The sequence below is a fragment of the Eschrichtius robustus genome, chromosome 1, assembly GCF_028021215.1.
Source record: "Eschrichtius robustus isolate mEscRob2 chromosome 1, mEscRob2.pri, whole genome shotgun sequence".
NCBI classification, from domain to species: domain Eukaryota; kingdom Metazoa; phylum Chordata; class Mammalia; order Artiodactyla; family Eschrichtiidae; genus Eschrichtius; species Eschrichtius robustus.
In genome coordinates, this window is record NC_090824.1 from 28,691,073 (window position 1) to 28,712,342 (window position 21,270).

Consider the following 21,270-nt stretch of genomic DNA (forward strand, 5'->3'; position numbering starts at 1 on the left):
GACTTGTCCAATGTCATATAGCTGGGTAGCTACAGCCTGGGCCTGGAATTCAGGCTTCTTTCATTCTTTCTTTCTTTTTTTCAACAGCGAATAACTTTATTAGTAGAAAGAAGTGTTTTCACTGAAACCCAAACCTGAGACAATGTAACCCATGTTTTATCTAGATCTTTTATTTAATTTAATTTATTTTTTTTGGCTGCACTGGGTCATGAATGTCTAGTGACTTCTTGGCCTGAGAACTCAAATGACACCTCCCACGTCAATGTTAAGACCGATATCCCAGGACCAATATTTATTACTGGCAGAGGATTGTGACAAGACTTCCTCCCAATGTGCAGCAAGCTTAACCTTTGAGCTATGCACAGGAAAAAGCAACCTGCACAGAGTGATTAAACCTCAACATGCTGGCTGACCCAGATCCCATGAATGCTGTGTAGATTGCCTTGACTCTTGGGTTTGTGTTTTTCTCTTCATTGTGAAAAGATTCATTTACAAACGCTGGGTGGTTATACAACCTTGCTGGGGAAGTGTGGTCATCAAATGCACAGAGAATTTCCACAGCAGCTTTTGACAGCTGACTCTGGTTTACTTTTGTTAAGCATTTCCACATTTGGCCTCCACATTTTGGCCTGCTAGCACCAACAGTTACCAAGTCTGAGAAGAAGCTCCAAGAAACAGTGTGCGTATTGGAGTTCATCCCTAAGCCAGGGGACTGTATACAATTGTGCTTTCAAAGTACTGTCTCAGAGTTTCTAGCGGCCTGTTACTCTGGAAACCTCCCCGTGTGCTGGCATTCTGGGAGTGTGCCTGGCCCACCCAGCCAGATTTCCTGCTCAAATTGTAATCTGAAAACCGGGGCTTCTCATACACATGGTAACACATGTATCTAATACATGATGCAAATACTTCCCAGAAAATACTACATTTAGAAAATGCTCCTGCATGAGTTTTCTATGGCTACTGTAACACATTACCACTAAATTGGTAGCTTAAAGCAACACAGATTTTTATCTAATGGGCTAAAATCAGGGTGTTAGTAGGGCTGCATTCCTTTCTGGAGTCTCTATGAGAGAATCCGTTTCCTTCTCTTTTCCAGTTTCCAGAAGCCACCTACATTTCTTGGCTCATGACCCCTTTTCTCCGCCTTCAAAGCCAGCAACCTTGTATCTCTCTGATCATTCTTCCATAGTCACATCTCCCTCTGACTGATTCCTCTTCTACCTCCCTCTTCTACTTTTAAGGATCCTTGTGATTACATTGGCCCACCCTGACAATCCAGAATAATCTTATTTTAAGATTAGCTAATTAGCAACCTTAATTCCCCTTTGTCATGAACCTAATATATTCATAGGTTCTAGGGATTTGGACATGGACATTTTGGGGAGGACTGTTATTCTGTCAACCATAGTCCCAACTGCTCAGGGACTTCCCTGGTGGTCCAGTGGTTAAGAATCCACCTTCCAATGCAGGGGACGCTGGTTTGATCCCTGGTCTGGGAACTAAGATCTCACATGCCTGGGGGCAACTAAGCCCACGTGCCACAACTAGAGAGAAGCCGGAGCACTGCAACGAAGAGCCCACCACAACAAAAGATCCCGCGTGCCGCAACTAAGACCTCATGCAGCCAATAAATAAATAAATATTAAAAAAAAAAAAAAAAAAAAGAGCTGCTCAATGTCTATCTTCCAAGCCGGACTGTGTAGAGGAGCTAAACATTTTAACTTACACCATATCTTAAATGTACAGTCTATAGCTGATCCAACTTTCCCCATGATCTGATGGTTGGGGGGATTTTTACTAAAAGTCCAATTTGGAGGTCTTGGAGTTGTATGAAATCCATATAGAATCCTTTTGGTTGGTGAGTGATTTCCTGATTTAACTGACACTTAAGGAACACATATATAAGAGCTTTACAAACTAGTTTAATTCTTATAACAACCTTATCAAGTACATACAATTATCCTCATTTTACAGACAAGGAAACTGGGGGAAAAAAAGGCTAAGTAACTTGTCCAAGGTCACACAGGTAGTATGTGGTAGAGATGGGACTTGAAGCCAGGCAGTGTGTGGGCAGCCCAGAATCCTTGTTCCTAACCACCATACCAAGCTGCCTCATCCTCTCATTTTCTGCTGGCTGTGCAGGCCCCTGCTGGTACCGGTTATGGCACATGAACTTGTGGATTCTTCAGCAGAGCCACCCCCTACCTCCCAGCACTGGCTTCCCCCCTTTGCAACTTGGTGCTCATTTCCCCCTGTGTTCTCACTAGTGCAGACCCCTGACTCCCCTGAGCTTGCTGCAGGGTCACCTTGCCCCACCAGGGCAGTGCTACAGCAGGCTGCTGGCTCTAAATGTGATAGTCATGCCATGTGGAAACCATGGGGACTCAGGATCGCTAAGCCTCAGGGACTCGCTCTGCCTACCCAGCTTGACCACCAGGTTCACTTTGACGCAGTTGCCCTCTTTTTGGTATAAAACCACTTTGGAGGCAGCTTCATCCCAGAATTCCAGTGGGGAACTGGGTGAGAACTGCACCTCCACCTCGTGCTTGCAGTGCACTTATTAGGTAATGCGCCTTTCCTGCTTCCATCCGAGACCTGGAGCGGAGGAAAAAGCATGATGCATTTCTGACCCTCTTCTCTCTCCTCTTTCCCCTCCCACCATCCGGCAGGCCAGAAAGGGGGTGGCTACTCTTTCACTGCCTTAAAGCTGGCCTATCTGGCCTGGGTGGAAGGCCTCTGCTCTGTTCAGAGAGGATTCAAGGAGCTGGTCCTTTAGGCTTGGCCTTGATTTACTAAAGAAGGAGAATTCAGAAGGCTCTGGAAACTGTCTTAAGTCATGGCTTGTCTCTTCAACTCTCCAGTGGGACACCTTGAGGCCTGGCCCATCCTAGGCCGTCAGTGTATGGTAGTTAGTTATTACTCTCTAAACCCAGAACTTTCACACTTCTCTGCCTGCATGTAGGAAATATGTTTTACACTATGACCCCATACAAATATACACATATATTATACACAACTGAAACAAAAGCTACATAAAACAATACTTATTATTACTTAATGCAATGCATCTGATAATTTTTAATTTTTTTTTAAAGAAAAACACTGGTGGTGACCCCTAACGCCCCTCTCCTGACAGACCTACTTGCTTCCTTATCTGGAAGCTCATAGTGCCTGAGGCAAAACTCGATTATAATACTTCTCATGTTGCATTGTAATTTATGTGTCTTTCTCTCCACTAGGGACAGACTTTGTCCTTTTCATCTTTGCATCCCTAGCACACCCACTAGTAGACATTCAGTAAGTGTTAATTGAAGGGCTGAATGAAAAATGCCTGCTTGCATGCACCACAGAAGAGGACAGTGGTTTCTCTTACCGTGGCACACATCACCTAGTTCTGGTGTTCCAGAGCTCAGACTTGTCAGTGAGCAGCCTGGGCTCAGCACAGGATTTCTACAAAAGTTAGGACAGACACCTCCTGCAGAAAGGGCCTCAATGTGTAGAGAATGAAGACCAGAGACTTTGACTATTTCCCTTCCCTTAATTTTTTCCCCTGAGCTAATCTCTTTGCACACCCCTGCTAGAATGTCTTATGTCCCCCATAGTAATTTAATAATATAAAACTGTGCAGACTCAAAATTCAGGGCATTTAGCATTTTTGCAAAGCCAGACTCTAGGAAACGTTCCCATTGCCGAACACACTGGATGTGGTTTAGGTAGCAAAGCAAATGACCTAACAAGGAATATATGTGCTGAGCCCAGTTCCTGTTAAATTAATAGATTCACGTTCTGGCATATCCACAACCTCATAAGTCATAGCAACCAGATGACAGCATGGCAACACAGCAGCTGCAGCCACTGTACATGAGAAAAATCAGAGCCTAGCGTCTCTGGAGGGAAAACAGAAATGGGCTCTACAGTTGCCAGCTTCTATGGGATGGGCTGAGGGGAGGTGGACATGGCGGGCAGCCATAAGTAGATGCCTGCCCTGGTAAGGGATGAAGGAGTATAATATCTTTCCTGCTTCCTAAAACTTTGTTTTGTGTTTTTAAAGTAAATAATTAGCTCCAGTCAGAGAGGAAATGATGCTGAGAGAAAGATAACCACCACGTGGACAGAATGTTCTTTGTAGCCCTGCAAGCAGTGTGGAGGTGATTCTTATCAGAGATAGTTCACGGCTTGCTCTTCGATTGTAGGACCACAAGCTTACATTTGGACCCTCACTGAAATCACCTATCCCTTCTGGCTGCCAGGGTTGAAGTCCTGTCTTTCAAGCTCCCCTTGCAGGACTAGGGCCTGACTCCACAGTCACTGGTTGTGCCAGAGCCTTGGGGATCAGGGCAGATGTCCTGAGGAGGAGGAAGAGGGTACCTGGAGAGATGTCAATCCTTGTGACATAAAGACATCTGCACATACTATCAGGTTGATGGCATCCAATACCAGGGCTGCCAGGGACCGAGCAGCAACACACACCCTCTGACCTAGTTTAAATTCAAGGATGACCCTTATTCTGCGGAAGGGGTAAGGGCTGGGTCTTCTGTTCTTAGGATTTACATGTTACTCTTAGATCTGGTCCAGGACCCTGCCTCTTTCTCCATGTTCTGCTTTCCAGGTGAGGGAGCAGGAAGTCTGTGTGGGGTTGTCATCGGGTCCACATGACTTCCTTCTCTTTTTCCTGTGCATTAGTTATCGATGCCTGTGTAACAAATTACTCCAAACCATAGCAGCTTGAGACAACAAATATTTATCATCTTACATTTTCTTTGGGTCAGGAATCCAGGCAGCTTAGCTGGATGCCTCTGCTACCAGGGCTGTCATGAGGCAGCTGTTGGCTGGGGTCGGCAGTCTCATCTGAAGCCTTGATTGGCATGGGGGAAGGGGGAGGTATGCCTTTCCAAGCTAACTCATGTGGTTGTTGGCAGGTCTCGATTCCGGTCTACAGGGCTGCCTTAGGACATGGCAGGTAGCTTCCCCTACAGTGAGTGATCCAAGAAAGAGAAAGAAAGAAATAGAGCACCCAAGATGGAAGCCACAGTAGGTTTTTTATAACCTAATCTCAGCAGTGACATCACATGACTTCTGCCATATGCTATTTGTTAGAATTGAGTCAATTAGTCCAGCCCACACTCAAGAAGAGGCAATTATATAGGGCATGAATACCAGGAGGAAGGGGATCACTATTAGCTGGGGGCTGTCTTCAAGTGTGCCTACCACAGGTTCTACACTTTGTGGAACTCCAGCAAATGCCACCCTACACAGAGAAAAAGCAATGTGTGTCTGTGCATACATAAATATCAGGCCTTCAAACATTTACATCGTCTGCTAATTATTCCTGGGCATGCAGAAATACTGAATATTCATGAAATTGTGACTGAGAATTCAGAATCACAATTGTGAACAAAGAAATATTCTGCTCTTGTCCTAGCAAATATGGAGTATCACATGATTGTTTTTAGAAGCATATTCTCTCTACTCCTCTTGATTATGGCATTGCTTGCCTTAAGCGGAATGCATTAAGGAATTACTTCTACCTATTTCAAAATTGAAATGGACAATCCCTCCACCACCAGCCCACAATGTGTGATGTCATAAAAGCTTCAGAGAATTATAATTATTGAGAGTATAATAATGCACTTATTTCTCAAAACAATGTTATTTTTCTTACATGATACATTTTGTATTTATAATGTGCCATTAATAATGTCTCAGTAGAAATCATAATTGTGCATAGAGGGCTGCAATGTGGGGGATTTCATGTTGCTAGGAGAGCTTCTATCTTCATACTCCTGGGGAAGTCTGCGTTTGTGGCTTCCCATTAGGTATTAACACAGACCTGGGGATCATTTCTCAGATGTTACTTTCTATCAATTTTACGTCCACCTTTCTGGACAAAGCCTTCACTCAACTCTGTGGTTTCCTGTGCTTTAGTAAAAAGATGAAGCATTAGAACGGGAGATTCTGTGATCTGGCCAATGTGCTTGTAGAAGCAGTATTTGGGGAAAAAGGGAAAATTGTTGAACCCTAACTGATGCTTTTGAACCACCTTTGAAAAGGTCCCTGTTTTCACAAGCTACAATGAAGCTAACGTTTCTGTTACGAAAGCCCTCCACTGCAGTTTCAAATGTCTGCTTTTTTTTTTTTTTTTTTTTTTTCCTCAACCACAGCAAAGGCTAACCCGTTTTCTTTCCAGCTTTACCGGATCAGGAATTCTTCCCGAAAGACTGCTGTTTAACTACTTTGTTGCTATTTATCAGAAACCAAAAAGATGGCTTTTTGTTTTTGTAGTTTTGAATACGGTGAGCAAATTTATTTCGGGCAACGATAAATTTCAGAATTACTACTGCCTGAAGCTCCTTTTGTCAGGACTCCACCCTACCCTCCAAGTCACTTTTGGTCCGTGACGAAATACGGAATGCATCAGGCCCCAGAGAGACCTGTGAGTTGCCTGTAAAGGAGGAGATGGAAATCGCGGGGGAGGATTAGAACAGAAACTATTTTTCAGCCCCAACTTGGGCGCTGAAATAGCCCCCTGAAGTCATAAACGCTGAACGTCCTGTGCCCTTATAATCAGTGGAAATGACGAAGGACAAGTGTGCAGATCTTTTGAGGGAATGTGGGAAGAGGAGACCCGCGTTTTAAGGCCCAGCTTAGGCATTATTTGGTGGGAAAAAAACCAAAAATAAAGCAAAAACAAACACAGAGCACTGTGCTTTCCAACAGGACCTTCTAGCTGCAACACCAAACTGAAAAACTTTCTCCTTCCCCATCCTTTGTTTTTCCCGGAACCCCAGCTCTGGGTCCCTGAACCCCAACACCATCTTCCAGATCCAGCCTGAGAGCAGCCTCGACCGCACTTCTTCGGCGCGGAAACCACCCTGCTGGAGCGAGCCTCCCCCAGAGGGCTGCAGGCTCGGCGGACTGCAGCCCGCTTCCCCCCGCAACCGAGGGCGCGCAGAGCCGGGGGCGCGGGCGGCTGCAGGGCCCGGCGCGCCACCGCGCGAGCTGCTGGGTCACGGCCCGGGCCGCGCCACCCGCTCAGCGAGGAAGTGACGACTGCGCCGTCCCGGGAGCAACAAAGTTTGAGTCTGCGGGCCGTGCTCGCCTGCGCCCCGCGCTCGCCTGCGCCCCGCGCCCCTCCGAGCGGCCCCGGGATCCAGCGCGCAGGTGAGCCGCGGAGCTCGGCGGCCCCTCCGCAGCCGGGGCGCCGACGCGGTGCCCGGAAACGTTCGGGGCAGGGGCTTGGCCGCGCGGGCGGGGATGTGGCGGGACGGGTAGGGCCGGCTGCGCTGGGCTTGCGTGCGGGGGGCGCTGCAGGGAGGGAGCTCGGCGGCCGGGATCCGGGCCCTGGGCTGCGCCCCTGTAGTCGCCGGTTTGCCGCGGGACTTAAACCAGCCAGGGCTGCAGCCGGGCCGCTCCGGGCGCCGTTGGCTAGCGGAGGGGTGCAGGGAAGGGGCTTCCCGTGTCCTGCGTCCGAGGCTAGTCCTCCGCTCGGCGCGCCCTATCGCGACAGGCTGGGCGCAGCGGTCCCCCAGTTCCCACCCGGTGCTTCCCAAGGAAGCGTGCTCTTCCTCTTCGTAGCCCTCGCTGAGGTCGCAGGAAGGAAGTTAAAGGAACTTTCCCCCCATTTTTCTTAGCTTGGCCCGACAATGACGAAGAGCAGAGCAACTCGGAAGTTTGGGAAAACAACCCTACGCATTTCCAAAATGCAAAACCAGAATTGCCCCTAAGCGCCCTTTGAACAAATCCCTCTGACTCCCCCACCCTTTCTCCTCCCACAGCACGTCCCGAGCCTGACAGTAATCACTAAGGCCTAACACTTTGCAATTTAGCCATAAAAGCTGTCAGCGCACCCACCTACATATGTGAGTGTTTTCTATATAAAACTCCAAAACCCGCTTCCAGTGGACTCTTTGAGGCATCTCGCTCTTCTCTGTTTTCGAAAACTGCTAGGGCTGCAGGAATGTGCTTGGGAACTTTGATGGTGGTTCCCGCCGCCCTCGGTAGCCTCGTGGAAAAGGCTTTTTTTTTTTTTTTTTTTTTTTGAGAACAGCTGAGAAGTTTATGACATCCCTGCAAAGTAACTTGGGACTGGCGGGCCGGGCGGGTGGCGCTCTAGCTCCCTGGTTTGGAGTCTTCAACTGTAGCAGCAGCGGCGGTGGCGGCGGGGACGCGTTGGTGTGTGCAGGAATGTACGTCCGTGCCGTGGAGACTCCTTTGACATGGGATGTCTAGAAGTTGAATGGTGCAGTTCCTAGCAGCAGCTTCCTGGCGGCCTGTAATTACAGCGTGATTGCACAGTCAGGCATTGTTGGCGTGGATGTTTATACACAGGCTATTGTGCAAGACCTCGGGGCAGAGAACAAAATGCAGATTTGCATTGCAGATGCCCAGAACAGATCTGGGTCTGAGCTGCAGTCACCAAGTTCTTTTTGGCCTTTCACCTTAGCTAGGTGATTTATTTCCTCGTTTCTCCCTAAAACTCGGACAGTTTGCCAAACACCAGAGAAGTGAAGTGGACCCGGGAGGGCAGGATCCTTTCACTTCCACCTCAGGCAGCCTGAAAACTATCCCAGGAACTGTACCCTTATTTGTGCCTGTAGAAAATGTGGGATGATGTCAGCAGGAAAAGGAGATGGGAGATGGCTATCAACATCCCTAAACGGGAAAGCAGTTTGAATTAGCAAAATTGCATGGCAACTGGATTGGGGCCTGGTTGCAAAGAGGACACGTCAGACGTGTGACTGTGCTGGTGAGCTAGACTTTGAGCCTTGAAGTGTCAGCTGCAGAAACTTAGTAGGTGGGTCCTAATTCCTTCTTTGTGTTCTGGGCAAAGGGAAGAGTGCTGGGGCTTTAGGCTGTGTGTCTGTGCCAGTGTCGGGGCGAGGGTCCGACGGGGCCGGTGGCGGGGGGTGGTGGTGGTGGCGGAGGCAGAGGAGTGACTCATGTTCATTTTCTCCAGAGGAACTCCCCCACCCCCTTCCTGAGCAAGGCCTGCTGCACAGACCAGGGTGGGTGTCCTCACACCTCCTGAACTGCTGTGCTGCAGGAAGGGAGCGAAGCCTTCAAGTGTGGAAAGAAGGCAAACAGGTTCTCCTTGAGGGCCTCAGAGGTGGCTAACTGTAGTAGAGGGATTTAAAACACAGTCAAAAACATGTACAGGATGCATGCTGGGTCCTTCTCCTCACATGCCAAATCTCAGCTCCCTCTCTCCCTGCCCTAGGTCGAGACTCTGCCAGGGTAGCACTCAGCCCTGCTAAGGGGACTGTGTGACTCGGCAGCAGGTACTGATAGCCTGGCACACCAGGCCTTCCCCATGCCTGGCCTTCTCCCCAGCCTAGTAACTGAGTTTCACCTGGTGGGAAAATGCTGTTTTGCAACCTCATGCCAGCTGCGTGTCACGGGCACAGTGACCATTTGTCAAACCAAAACATTAGGGCATAATCCCTGGCAGACACCTATGCGCTTCCAGAGACTCAAGGAAAAGCATGTGAAATCAGGACGTTTCTGGAAAGTCTGGGACTTCAGACACAGTTGCCACAGGGGAATGAGGCTTAGAGCAAAAACACCACAGAAGTAGGAGTTCCCATGAGTTGCCCAACCCCTTGTTTTGGGTACATTTGGGTTTTCGCTGAACTTGACTGTCAAGGTCCTGGTCAGCTGTTATCACCTGACCATGGCTGCTTTAGTAAGAGGCTGCTGGTACCCAGAACTAGTCTGGAGGGGCGGGGAGGGGAGCATTCCCTTCTGACTCCAGCAGAAAGACAGCTTTGAGTTTGCAATCCTTTGTGTTCATGTAGACCGTGCAGAGACTAAAAGTGCCTAAAGGCCCCAGGGAGTGTGGGCAGGAGAGCAGGGGGAGAGGGACCCCTAGCAAAGGCCAAGGAAGGAAGGACTCAGACCCCTCCCCCCGCCCCCCGGAATTGTGGAGCCACCTGGAGCAGTTTCCCGTCCATGTCATCAGTTCAGCCTGGCTGATTCTTGTGCATAACTCATGCATGCCCTTCCCCTGGCTTGCTCAGCTTTGCCTCTGTATTCACAGAACTTGCCCTGCAGTTGTACCCAGCCCAGTTTAAGACCGGAAATTTAATCCTGACTTCCTCTTCCACCTTACATAAACGCTGATTTATGGCCTAAAGTTACTGCCCAGTTCATGGCCCCAGAGCAGCCCTGCCTACTGCCTCACTATGCACAAGTAGGAACAATATTGAGAAAGCTCTGAATCAAAACGTGACAGATTATAAAAAATCATTTTGTTGTTTTAAGAGGAAAAACTATTTGGGTAGTTAGGAAGCTTCCAGCAACTTTGACAAAAACTCCGAGGCTCCACTGAGAGAGGCAGATGGCAAAGTCCTCTGCAAGAGGATGGTCTTAGTATGGAGGCCTTTTATGCTCTCCGGGCCCAGTATTTATATTTCTGTTCATCTGCCTCCTCCCAGCTGCCTCCCTACACCGTAATTCCATGTTTTGACATCACAACTAACCTCCAAAAAATGAGGCAGAATACCTCCAGCCAAAAGAGGGCATTCCAGACTCTGCAGAAAGTGCTGCAGTTTTCCAGATGCCCGGCAGTTCTGTCCTGCAAATTTGTTTCCTTCTTTAAAATGAGCCCCCCTTCATTTCTCATTCTCACTGAAGCATCTCTTTGTGAGACCCTTAAACCTTTTTTTTTCTTTGTCTACATGACACAGGGCAATGCTTTACGACTTTCTCTCTCAAGTGCCACTTGAAATACACACAGGTTCTTTGAAAAAGCCTGGGATAAAGGGCTCCTCTGTAATCTCACTTAAAACGCCTGTTTGCAAGGGTCAGCCTCCTGCTCAGCAACCTTCAGTGGCTCCCCATTGTCTGCACAGTAAGGATCGAACTTCTAGGATGGCAGTCAGGGCCTCCCACGCAGGGGTCTGGCCTCCACTGCTCTCCTGCCCTAGCCCTTTGCTCTGACCTGGTGACCCACTCTGTGTGTTTGTCCAAACTGCTTGTGGCAAGCATTCCTACCTTTCATGGTTCCCCGGAAGTCTGGAATGCCTCCTCTTTCCTCTCTCCCACTTGGCTCAGTCTTGCTCTCCTTTTTAGCCCTATTCATGTTCCCCTCCTTAAGAATGTCCCCTGTTCCACCCTGTGGGCCTCTCCCTGGAACTCCAGTAACATCCACTGGGGGCCCCTGATGAAGAAACGTTGAAACTTGGTCTAAAGGATTTTCAACTTCTCCTTTGGACCATAACTCCGATCATACCCTTCACTTAGCTTCTTAAATGTGCTTTTGGGTGGATCAGTGTTATCACTTTTCAACTAAACTGGAAGTCCTTGTTTTATATATCTTTGTATTCCCAGCCCTGGGGTTCCTGGTGAATATTGGATGATGAGGGTGACGGTGATGATGATGAGGATGCAGCAGATGCAGTGGCTTTCAGATATTGTTGGCTGTGCATAGGCACATACCCAAGCCAAGCACCAAGGACCATGGTTCCCAGTCTTTTTTTTTGGCGGGGGCGGGGGGGTTATTTATTTATTCATTTATTAACATCTTTATTGGAGTATAATTGCTTTACAATGGTGTGTCAGTTTCTGCTGTCTCACAAAGTGAGTCAGCTATACCTATACATATATCCCAGTTGGTTCCCAGTCTTTATTCTGAACACTTACCCAGCCCTGCCTCCTTCTGTCTGTTGGCCTCTCTCTGGTGCCTCCTAGCTTTGTACCTCTTGTTCAGCTTCTTTTCCAGCACCTCTTCCCCCTGGTTGCTAGACAGTGTCTGCCCAGCTTCAGCACTGGCTCCTCCTTGTCTTGATTTGGGCCTAGTTGATCTGCCCCAGGGTGTCCTAAGCCTGAGCACTGGCTCTGTGGGGAGAGCATCCATTACCTGGGTTGGCCTGGTCCTCCAACGGAACCAGACTGATAGAAGGAGGTAGGGCCAACTCTCAGACACACTTGTGAGGAAGGCAAAGAGATGCTTCCTGGTTGACCATAGCTTTGATTTGCCCAAATAGGTACTGACTTATAAAACTAGTCTAAACTATAAAACTGAGTCTTGGGGAGATCCTTGCTAAACCCTAACATCAGGTTTAACTAGGAGGATTCTGTTGTCTCCACCCAGTTCTTATGCTGTTAATCTCAACCTTGCCATATAAGCTAGGTTCTTTCTTTTTTAATTGAGATATAATTCACATGCTGTAAAATGCACCCTATACACTAGATTCCTTAAAAAAGATTTTTTTAAAATAAAATCTGGTAGATTCTTTTTTCCCCAGTTTTCTTCTCAAAAAGGTAATATACAACCCAAAGGCCCATCAACAAATGAATGGATAAAGATGTGGTATATACATACAATGGAATATTACTCAGCCATAAAAAAGAATGAAATTCTGCCATTGGCAGCAACATGGATGGACCTAGAGAATATTATGCTCAGTGAAATAACTCTGGCAGAGAAAAACAAATACTGTATGATACCACTTATATATGGAATATGAAAAATAATACAAATGAAGGTATATGCAAAACAAAAACAGACTCACAGATATAGAAAACAAACTAGTGGTTACCAAAGGGGAGAGGAAAGTGAGGGGGACAAGTTAGGGGTATGGGATTAACAGATACAAACCACTATGTATAAAGTAGATAAGCAACAAGGATATATTATATAGCACAGGGAACTATAGCTGTTATCTTGTAATAACTTAATGGAGTATAATCTGTAAAAATACTGAATCAGTATGCTATACACCTGAAATTAATATAATACTGTAAATCAACTATACTTCAATTTTTAAAAAACAGGTAATACATACCTGTAGTTCAAAATTCAAAAGAGGTAAGTTATACAGTGTAAAGTAAGTCTCAAAAATAATTTCAATATAGACAATAGATTACTATACAGATAAATACATACGTATAAAAATGCAATGGAATTAGAAAAATAAATGTGTATTTTAACCTTGAGGGAAGGAAGACCTTCTTAAGAAAGAGACAAAACAGAACTCATAAGAAAATACTGATAAATTTGATAACATAATCCTTTGAAAAAATAAATTTTCCATCCTCTATTGTTCCCCATTTCTTCATTCTGTCAGTGTCCCTGTCTTAGGCAACTACAATTTGTCATTTTTCAGCTATGCTTCCAGATGTAGCTTTTGCACATAGAAGAAAGTATGAATCTATAAACAAATGCTGGCATACTCTGCACAGCATTCTGCCTTCTGTGTTTTGTTTTGTTTTTTTTTTTTTCACACACACACACTGTATTTTATTTTTACAAGAGATAAATAGACTGACACCAAGCATTGTACATGGATGACCACAACAAAAGCAACAATGATTGCAATTACCAAACATGAAACACACTCATACTATGTCATAATATTGACATTCAGTCCAGTAATCCTCCACTGCAACAGCTCCTTTACTTTGCAGTGAAAATTGATTTGTATATTCTTTGCCTCTGAGTCCTTGTGGGATTTTTTTTTTTTTTAATTCAGACAGAAAGTCACAAAAATTATACTCATCCTCATCAGTTCACTCAGTCCCATGTAATTAATTTTTTTTTTATCTTGATCTTTTGTTAGCACTTTTATGAGTTCATCAGTTTTTCATTAGAGTTCTGAAAATCTTATTCATTCAGTTCAGCAGTACAGTCAGTTACCAGAAACCTGTACTTGTCAGAGTCTTTTCCATGAATTTCCTGAAGATGAAACCCTTTTATAGGAACATATTTGCAAAATCATCAGAGTACACCCAGAACTGTCTGTAAATGACAAAAGACTTAAAAATGAGCACGGTTAAAGATTTGATGAAAGTTCATAATAATGCAGTTGACAAGAAAATTAGTTATTTCTGAGATATACATTTTAAAGTAATAACTAGGATTATTACTTATAACATTATACCAGAACATATAAGATTTTTAGAAATTTCATGTAATGTCTGAAATGTGTTTTTCATTTTTAATGTGTCTTGGAAGTTATTCTGTATCAGTGCTCATAGAGCCACCTCATTTTTTCCATTGGCTAAATTGTATTCCACTGTATGAAAATGCCATCATTTATTTAACTAGTCTACTACTGAAGAACGTTTGGGTTGTTCCCAGTCTTTTGCTGTTACATACAATGTTGCAGTCAATATGTTGAATTCACTTTTAATTGAAAATTCTTGATGAACATAAAAGGGGTGAAACTGGAATTTACCTAGAAAACTATTTCTGAAAAATTATGCATAAACTGCACTTAAAAAACCAGTATTGTCTAGAATCTGCTGTTTCACAAAATAATCAATTTTTAGAACTGTAGAACATTCTATAACTTTTAGGACCTTAGGGACTGCTATCATCCCGCCTCTTTTTTTGTTTTTTGTTGGATTTTTTTGGCTGCGTTGGGTTTTTGTTGCTGCACGGGTTTTTTCTAGTTGCGGTGAGCGGGGGCTACTCTTCCTTGTGGTGCGCGGGCTTCTCACTGCAGTGACCTCTCTTGTTGAGGAGCACGGGCTCTCTGCACACGGGCTCAGTAGTTGTGGTGCATGGCCTTAGTTGCTTCGCGGCATGTGGGATCTTCCTGGACTAGGGATCGAACTCGTGTCCCCTGCATTGGCAGGCGGATTCTTAACCACTGTGCCACCAGGGAAGTCCCCCGCCTCTGTTTTATAGTAACTGCAGTAACGGCATCTCAGAGAATTTAAATCTGGGAAGGGAACGTACAGTAACTCACTTTTAACTAAGGGTCAGAGACGATAATTGACTTCTCTAAGGTCGCACAGCTGCAGAATGGAAGAGTCAGGCACAAACCCCACATTCCATTTCTTTTCACCATCTTGCATTGATCATCTTAGTCATCATAATCATCAGTTCCAGCCTATTTGTGAACCAAGGATTTTGTTTACAATTCCATCTCTTTAGTTTCCTTAAGGCAGTACACAAAGATTTAAAAAGAAGAAACTTGACAAAAAACGAAACCAAAAACCAGGGTTGGAGTGAGGTCCTTAAAAAGAGGGATGCTAGAAGGCCCAGGAACACAGACTCAGCACCCCTTGGGCAGCCGGTTAACGCAAGGCTGACTGTCCTCACTGGGCATTTACAGAACAGCTGCAGTGCTCTCAACACTGCATGTGGCACAAGAAGGGGTGCAAAGCAGGGTCCCACTTGCCCCTTCTCTCCAGGAGGCTTCTGAGATAGGTCAGCTTCTGAGATAGGTTGTAGCCAGAGGGAAAAACAGACTCAGTGTGGATCGGTCACTTAAGAACGGAATTTGGTGGAGTTGCATTTTCTGGAGGTCAGGTTCTAAAGTCAGTGTGTAAAGTGAAAAATAAGAATATAATCAAGATTAACCTTGAAAGTCCCTTAGGAGGGCACCAGGTAGGCGGCAGACATACTGGCTCTTGATACTTAAATTCATCGTAGGCTGTTCCTCTAGTTCTGGAAGAAGTTGCAGTTTCCAAGGTCAAGCAGCAGATGAAGTGGCTTGAATTTGGGGGCTCTGTAGTATGAAATATGTGTGTGTTCAAATACTGCAGTCTCACTCAGCATGCCGAGATACTTATACTGTGATATCCCGCAGGCAGCAGGCAGCAGGCTCAGGGCTCTTAGCCCATGCTCACCCCTGAATAGACGGCAGGTTTATAAGTTAGGAAATAACCATAGGAGGTTAAGCAAAAAAGGCTCTTCGAACAGGTGAGCAGGGTGTAAAGGAGAGATCCATGGAGTGGGTTTTAACTGCAGGATTGCAGAGGAAGGACTTATGCTTGGGGTGACCTGTCATTGCTGTGGGGCTGGGCGAGGACAGTGCCATGTGGAGCAGACACTTTTCTCTGCTCTAAGGCCCTAGCCCTCCACATCCGCTCTCCTCTCCCCTTCCCCTGCCTCCCTTCCCCAGCCTCCCTATTGCAGGCCATTGTAAGGGGCCTGCAAGGAATCTACCTCATGAGTCTGTGTCTACTTCCTCTGTGGCTTCCCAATAGCATGTGCTTTGGGACAACTTAGGAGCCAAATCCACTCCCCGATCCCCACTTCCACTTGCACTAGAGGTGGGGAAAGGCTCAAGATTTCCTCCAAGGAGGCTGTGCTGACCTACCCAGCTGGCGTTTAGGATCTGAATTCGCAGTTATGGAGAAAAAGAAACCTGGCCACAGCAGTAGCAGTGGAACCCTGCCCATCCTTGTTTATAGAGTGCTTTCCCCCACATTCTTCCTTCTTTTACTCACTCATGCTGTATGCATTTATTGAGTCCCTACTGTGTGCTTAGCTCTCTGCTAGGTACTGGGGATGCCTCCCCCTTCAAGGTGTTCATGGTCTGTGAGGGAGACAGACACACACAAAAGCCAAGAGCCATTAGTGCCACGGATGTCAATGTGAAACTATTCAGGGGTCTGCAGGGCTCAGAGGAGGGACAGGTCGCTTCTGCCAGGCCGGAGGAGAGAGGACCGTTAGCAAAGGTCTAGGACGGCCCCAGTGCCTTGCATGGTCCCTGTGCTCAGGGAAGCCTGGGGAATTAATGAATAAGAGGCTTTCTGGAGAAGGTGGTGTTTGAGCCGAGTCCTGAGAAATGAGTAGGCGTCCACCAGGTGGCAAAGGGGGTCAGGGCATTCTAGGCACAGGGAGCAGCTCAGGCAGGGCCTGGAGTGGAGGCGTGACACGACAGGGTCTTCTCCGGCAACTGCAAGCAGCGGTTGTGATGGAGCACTTGTACGAGGGGGGTGCAGAAAGGGACAGGCAGGGGCCACATCATGGGCCAGCCATTTGTGTCAGCGGAGAGATTTAGACCTTACTCTGAGGGCAGTGGGGAGCCACTGAGGACTGATTGTGTTTGTGTGTGTGTGTGTGTGTGTGTGTGTGTGTGTGTGTGTGTGGGAGAGAGAGGATCAGATTTTCTTTTTAAAAGGTCACTCACTGTGATGTGGAGGATTGACTGAAGCTGGGGGAAAATGGGCAGTAAAGAGACCAGTGAGGAGGTCATTGAGGGAGGTCACAGTGGTCCCTGCGGCGAGATGGAGGAGTCTGAGCCAGAGCAGTGGGGGAGGGAGAAGCTGGATTAGGAAGGTGTCGAGGGAGTTGGGTTGACAGGCCTTGAGGACCAACCAAATGAATAGAGCAAGGGAGAAGTTGAAGTGTTTCCTTAGGTTTCTGCTTGAAACAAAGAAGGAGGAGCAGCTTTTAGGGAAGAGAAAATGAGTCTAATTTTGTACATGTTGAGTTGGAGGTGCCTCCGGGACATCCAAGAAAGCAGTTCTAGTGGGCAGTTGGACATATGGGTCTGGGGCAGGAGATTCCCCCAAGGGATGGCAATGGGCGGCATTGCCCCCTCCACGAACTCTAACCAAGCTACCCCAAATAAACATCATTTAAGTAAAAATGATTACTTACTGTGCAGCTACAGCTTCAAGACAAGTTCCAGACAAACCCAATTACCTCCCAGTAGCCCCCTCTGTCTGTCAGACACTCTGGAACAGACACTTGGGAATCACTAGAACACAGAAGGTGGTTGGAGGTAAGGGAGCTGACGGCATCACCCATGGAGAGCATGCAGTAGGAGGCAAGGGGATCACCGTTTAAGGGGTATGGTATATAAGGCAAGTCAGCAACGGAGACCAGGAAGGAACCAATGGTGAGGAAGGAAGAAAACCAGGAGAGCATGATGTCATAGATGTCAAAGGAGGAGGGAGCTTTGCATTTTATAACAGGGACCATGGTTTTGTGCACCTAGTACAGCACATGGCACATGGAAAGTTTTCCATAAGTCTTTATTAAACTGAGTTGAAATTGATCAACTGTTAATCACTGGGGGCGTCAAGAAAGAGAGGACTGAAAAGAATGATTGACTTAGGAATTAGAACGTTCCTGGGTCTTTGCCATGGGTGGGGACTTCTCATTTGATTTAATCTCCCTGAGAAATAGATGGTGCAAGTATCACCAGGTGCGCCAGGGTTGGAGTGACATGTGCAAGTTCTAGAACGCAGGTTTCTTGACTCCAAGTCCACCTTTCCCTGAACTGAGGGGGAAATAGGGAGGAGTCCAAGGGAGTGATAATGCTTTTAACTTCTGATATTAATGCTCCAAATTGGGACATCTGGTTAGAACCAGGGGCAGGATGAATTGTTATATTCAGCATTTACGTCATTTGTTCATATTTGCGATTATTAGGTGGCTGTGATCCTCTCAGGTGCGTGAGTATTTAGATGAGACTCTTTTCCCGGAGGGAAAGATAGAAGCTTGAGCCTAGGTGTTGTCTTGGGGGGGTGGGGGGGGCAGTGCTGAGGAGTCAGTGTAGAGGTAGAAGGACATGCTGGGGTAGTCTAGGTCTTTGGTCTGCAAACAGCAGAAGCTGGCTCTGGCTAAATTAATGAGAAAAGGAATGTACTGGAAGGATATCTGGTGACTCACTGAATGTCCTGGAAATCTGGAGACTGAGGCTCAGAAATCAGTCAGGACCTGCGGGAAGTTGGGTAGCTGAAACCAAAGACAAGGTGATGATGCCACTGGCCTGGCATCACCGCTGCCTGCTAACCTGACTGCTGCCACCACCTCCAGTGTGAATTTTGAACTCTCCCTGATTCTTTGTGTCACTCAATCCACAGGCAGAGCCCAGGCTGAGCATCTGGTTGGCCAGCTTAGGTCACATGCTCATGTTCTCACAGGTTCTGGAGGTTACAGCTTCCCCAGTTGCAGGTGGAACTCTCCCTCCCACAAGGACTCACAATGCCAGGTTCCTCAAACCTGCGGACAGGTATGCATGCCAGGTGGACAAGTGTCCACCATAGAAGCCAGAGCCCGTTCTAGCCCTCAGACTGGGATGACTGGGCAGTGCTGGACGTGAGGTGGAGATGGGGCATCCCCCATAGGCCACTGAAAATATCCACGTTTTGATCTTAATCTTTTTGGACATCTTTCTGAATCCTTTAGCCTCCAGCTAAACTTTAGGATTCTTTTTTTTTAAAATAAATTTATTTATTTATTTATGGCTGTGTTGGGTCTTCGCTGCTGCGCGTAGGCTTTCTCTCGTTGCGGCGAGCGGGGGCTACTCTTCGTTGCGGTGCGCGGGCTTCTCATTGCAGTGGCTTCTCTTGTTGCGGAGCACGGGCTCTAGGCATGTGGGCTTCAGTAGTTGCAGCACGTGGGCTCAGTAGTTGTGGCCCGCGGGCTCTAGAGTGCAGGCTTAGTAGTTGTGGCGCATGGGCTTAGTTGCTCCACGGCATTGGGATCTTCCCGGACCAGGGCTCGAACCCGTGTCCCTTGCATTGGCAGGAGGATTCTTAGCCACTGAGCCACCAGGGAAGTCCTAGGATTCTTATATGCTCTGGAGATCTGAGCATTTCATTAGCAGTTGGATTTTTCCTCTGGAATTTGAAGGATTCCAGTGGAAAAGAGAGCTCATCCCAGCATCTGGATCCTCCCTGCACATTTGATTCCACTTGGAAAACTTCAGCGCTGCCTTGTAAGGACAGAGGCCAGAGCTTGGCTCTCTCTGGCTAAAAGGCAGCTACAATGCAAATTCTGTTTCTCCTCTGGGGTTGGGCGAGACCCACAGGGCCGTGAGGTGTTTGGGAGGTGCTACCTTGCTTTTGACTGGGGTTTGGCTTCAGGCTTGCTGCCGAAGTTGTCCAAAGTGACAGGAGTAGGCTCTTCTCACCTTCCAAAGATGTCAACCTGGTGGAGATGTCCTATCCAATATCCTGCCTGAGAGAGAGCTAAAGGAGGTAGGGCTTCATCTGCCTGGGGCTGTCAGCATTGCCAGTCGCATCCCTGCCCAGTTTCCTCATCCAAACAAGAGGGTGTTTGTTCGGTGAGCACCAGCTCCCTTCTTGCCCTCAGACCCTCTGGTTATAGCTCTTTGACATCAGGGCACCCTGACTGAAATCTTGGCCGTTCAGTTCCAATAACCTTAGACGAAGGGATTAATTTGCTTTAAAGAGAAAAATGCAGTTTTGAACTTCTGGACTCATGGCTGTGGTGGCTACCAGCATTTCAAGGGTCTTTTCCACTGGTGCCTGTTAGTGGGGAGCTGCTGCCTCCACGAAGCTGGGTGTGTCAAGGGCTGGGTTCTTGCACCCCGGACTGGAGGTGATTCCTGAGGCTGAGGCCTGCTCACCAATGTGGGGTCAGGGTAACCCCCGGGAAGGACGGAGCAGGAGTGTTCCTAGCCAGTATTGGCTCTGGCACAGTTTGCACTGATTTGCCCATTTTTGTCCAGATGACACAGAATCGTGTTGAGAACAACACAGAAGCAGAAAAGAAGTCTTGGAAGGATCTGAGTTATTTTTACTAAAACACAGCTTTGATCACGTCACCCCTCTTAAAAACCTTTGAGGGCTGCCCAAGTCCTGCAGGAGGAACCTCACATTCCTCAGAAAGGCACCCAAGGCCCTGAGAGCCCCAGCCCACCTCTCCACCTCCTCTCCTGCCACTCCCCCTTCCCTAGCGCCGCCCTCTATGTTCTCTCTGCTCCTCCGCACTCCTCCAGGCCTCTGTGCCTTGTGCATTGTTGTTCCCCCTGCCTGGAGCCGTCCTCCCTGCCCTTTTCCTGGCAGAAGCCCACAGAACCGGCCAGAAGTCACCTGCTTCCTTGCTGCCTTCCTGAGCTGCCAGCTTAGCGTTTCTGCAATCGAGCTTCCCCACAGGAGGACGCTGGCATCAGCTGCAGGTGTGCCTGGCTCCTCCCTGGCCTAGCACTGTGCCTGGCACACAGTAGGTGTCCCGTGATGGGACCGGAAGGGCAGCCTGAGGGGATGTGAGGGCGTAGGGGCAGGCCCAGGACCTGGCCTCGGTCAGGGGGCACGCGTGGTTGGTGAGCTGACAGCCTCCCTTTGCACCTGCTGGTGGAGCTGCTGCCTTGGTGGCTTTGCTGTTTCTCTGAACCTGAGGGAGACCCTGGTGAGGGTGGGAAGGGGGTTTAGGGCCACAAAGCCCAGCACCTGGGTCCCCCGCGCCCTGAGGATGACTCTGAGGAGGCATCTGTGGTGAGGAGCTGGTTTAAAGGCGGCAGAGACTTTCCTCCCCATCAGCCCAACCCCTGAAGAAGGCTAAACACCAGCTGCCCTTGGAGGACCCCTTAGTGTCCATGCCTGGCACTGTCTGCTGGCTTTGCATGGAGAAGGAACTAGGGAGAACGAGTCAGCACACCATGACAGGACGCACTGAGGCTCTAAAATGGAAAGCGCTGTTCAGCCAAGTGACCGTCAGGACAGGCTGTGGCTCTTTCTGTCGGAGGAAGAGGAGCACCCACCTGACAATGACTGCAGGATGCAGCAGGAGCCCCAGAGCAGGCACTTGGGGTCTCAGTTTGTCTATACAATGAG

The 21,270-nt window shown here is 47.7% G+C and overlaps 1 protein-coding gene across 2 annotated transcripts in view; it reads left to right on the forward strand.

Moving 5' to 3' along the window:
- Positions 1-7,040: 7,040 nt before the first annotated feature.
- MIDEAS (mitotic deacetylase associated SANT domain protein) overlaps positions 7,041-21,270 on the forward strand; it is a 67,728-nt gene continuing 53,498 nt past the window's right edge. For both annotated transcript variants that reach the window (XM_068542944.1, XM_068542954.1), the window contains exon 1: positions 7,041-7,161. The gene's annotated coding sequence lies outside the window, so the exon portion shown is untranslated. The remainder of the gene's footprint in view (positions 7,162-21,270) is intronic.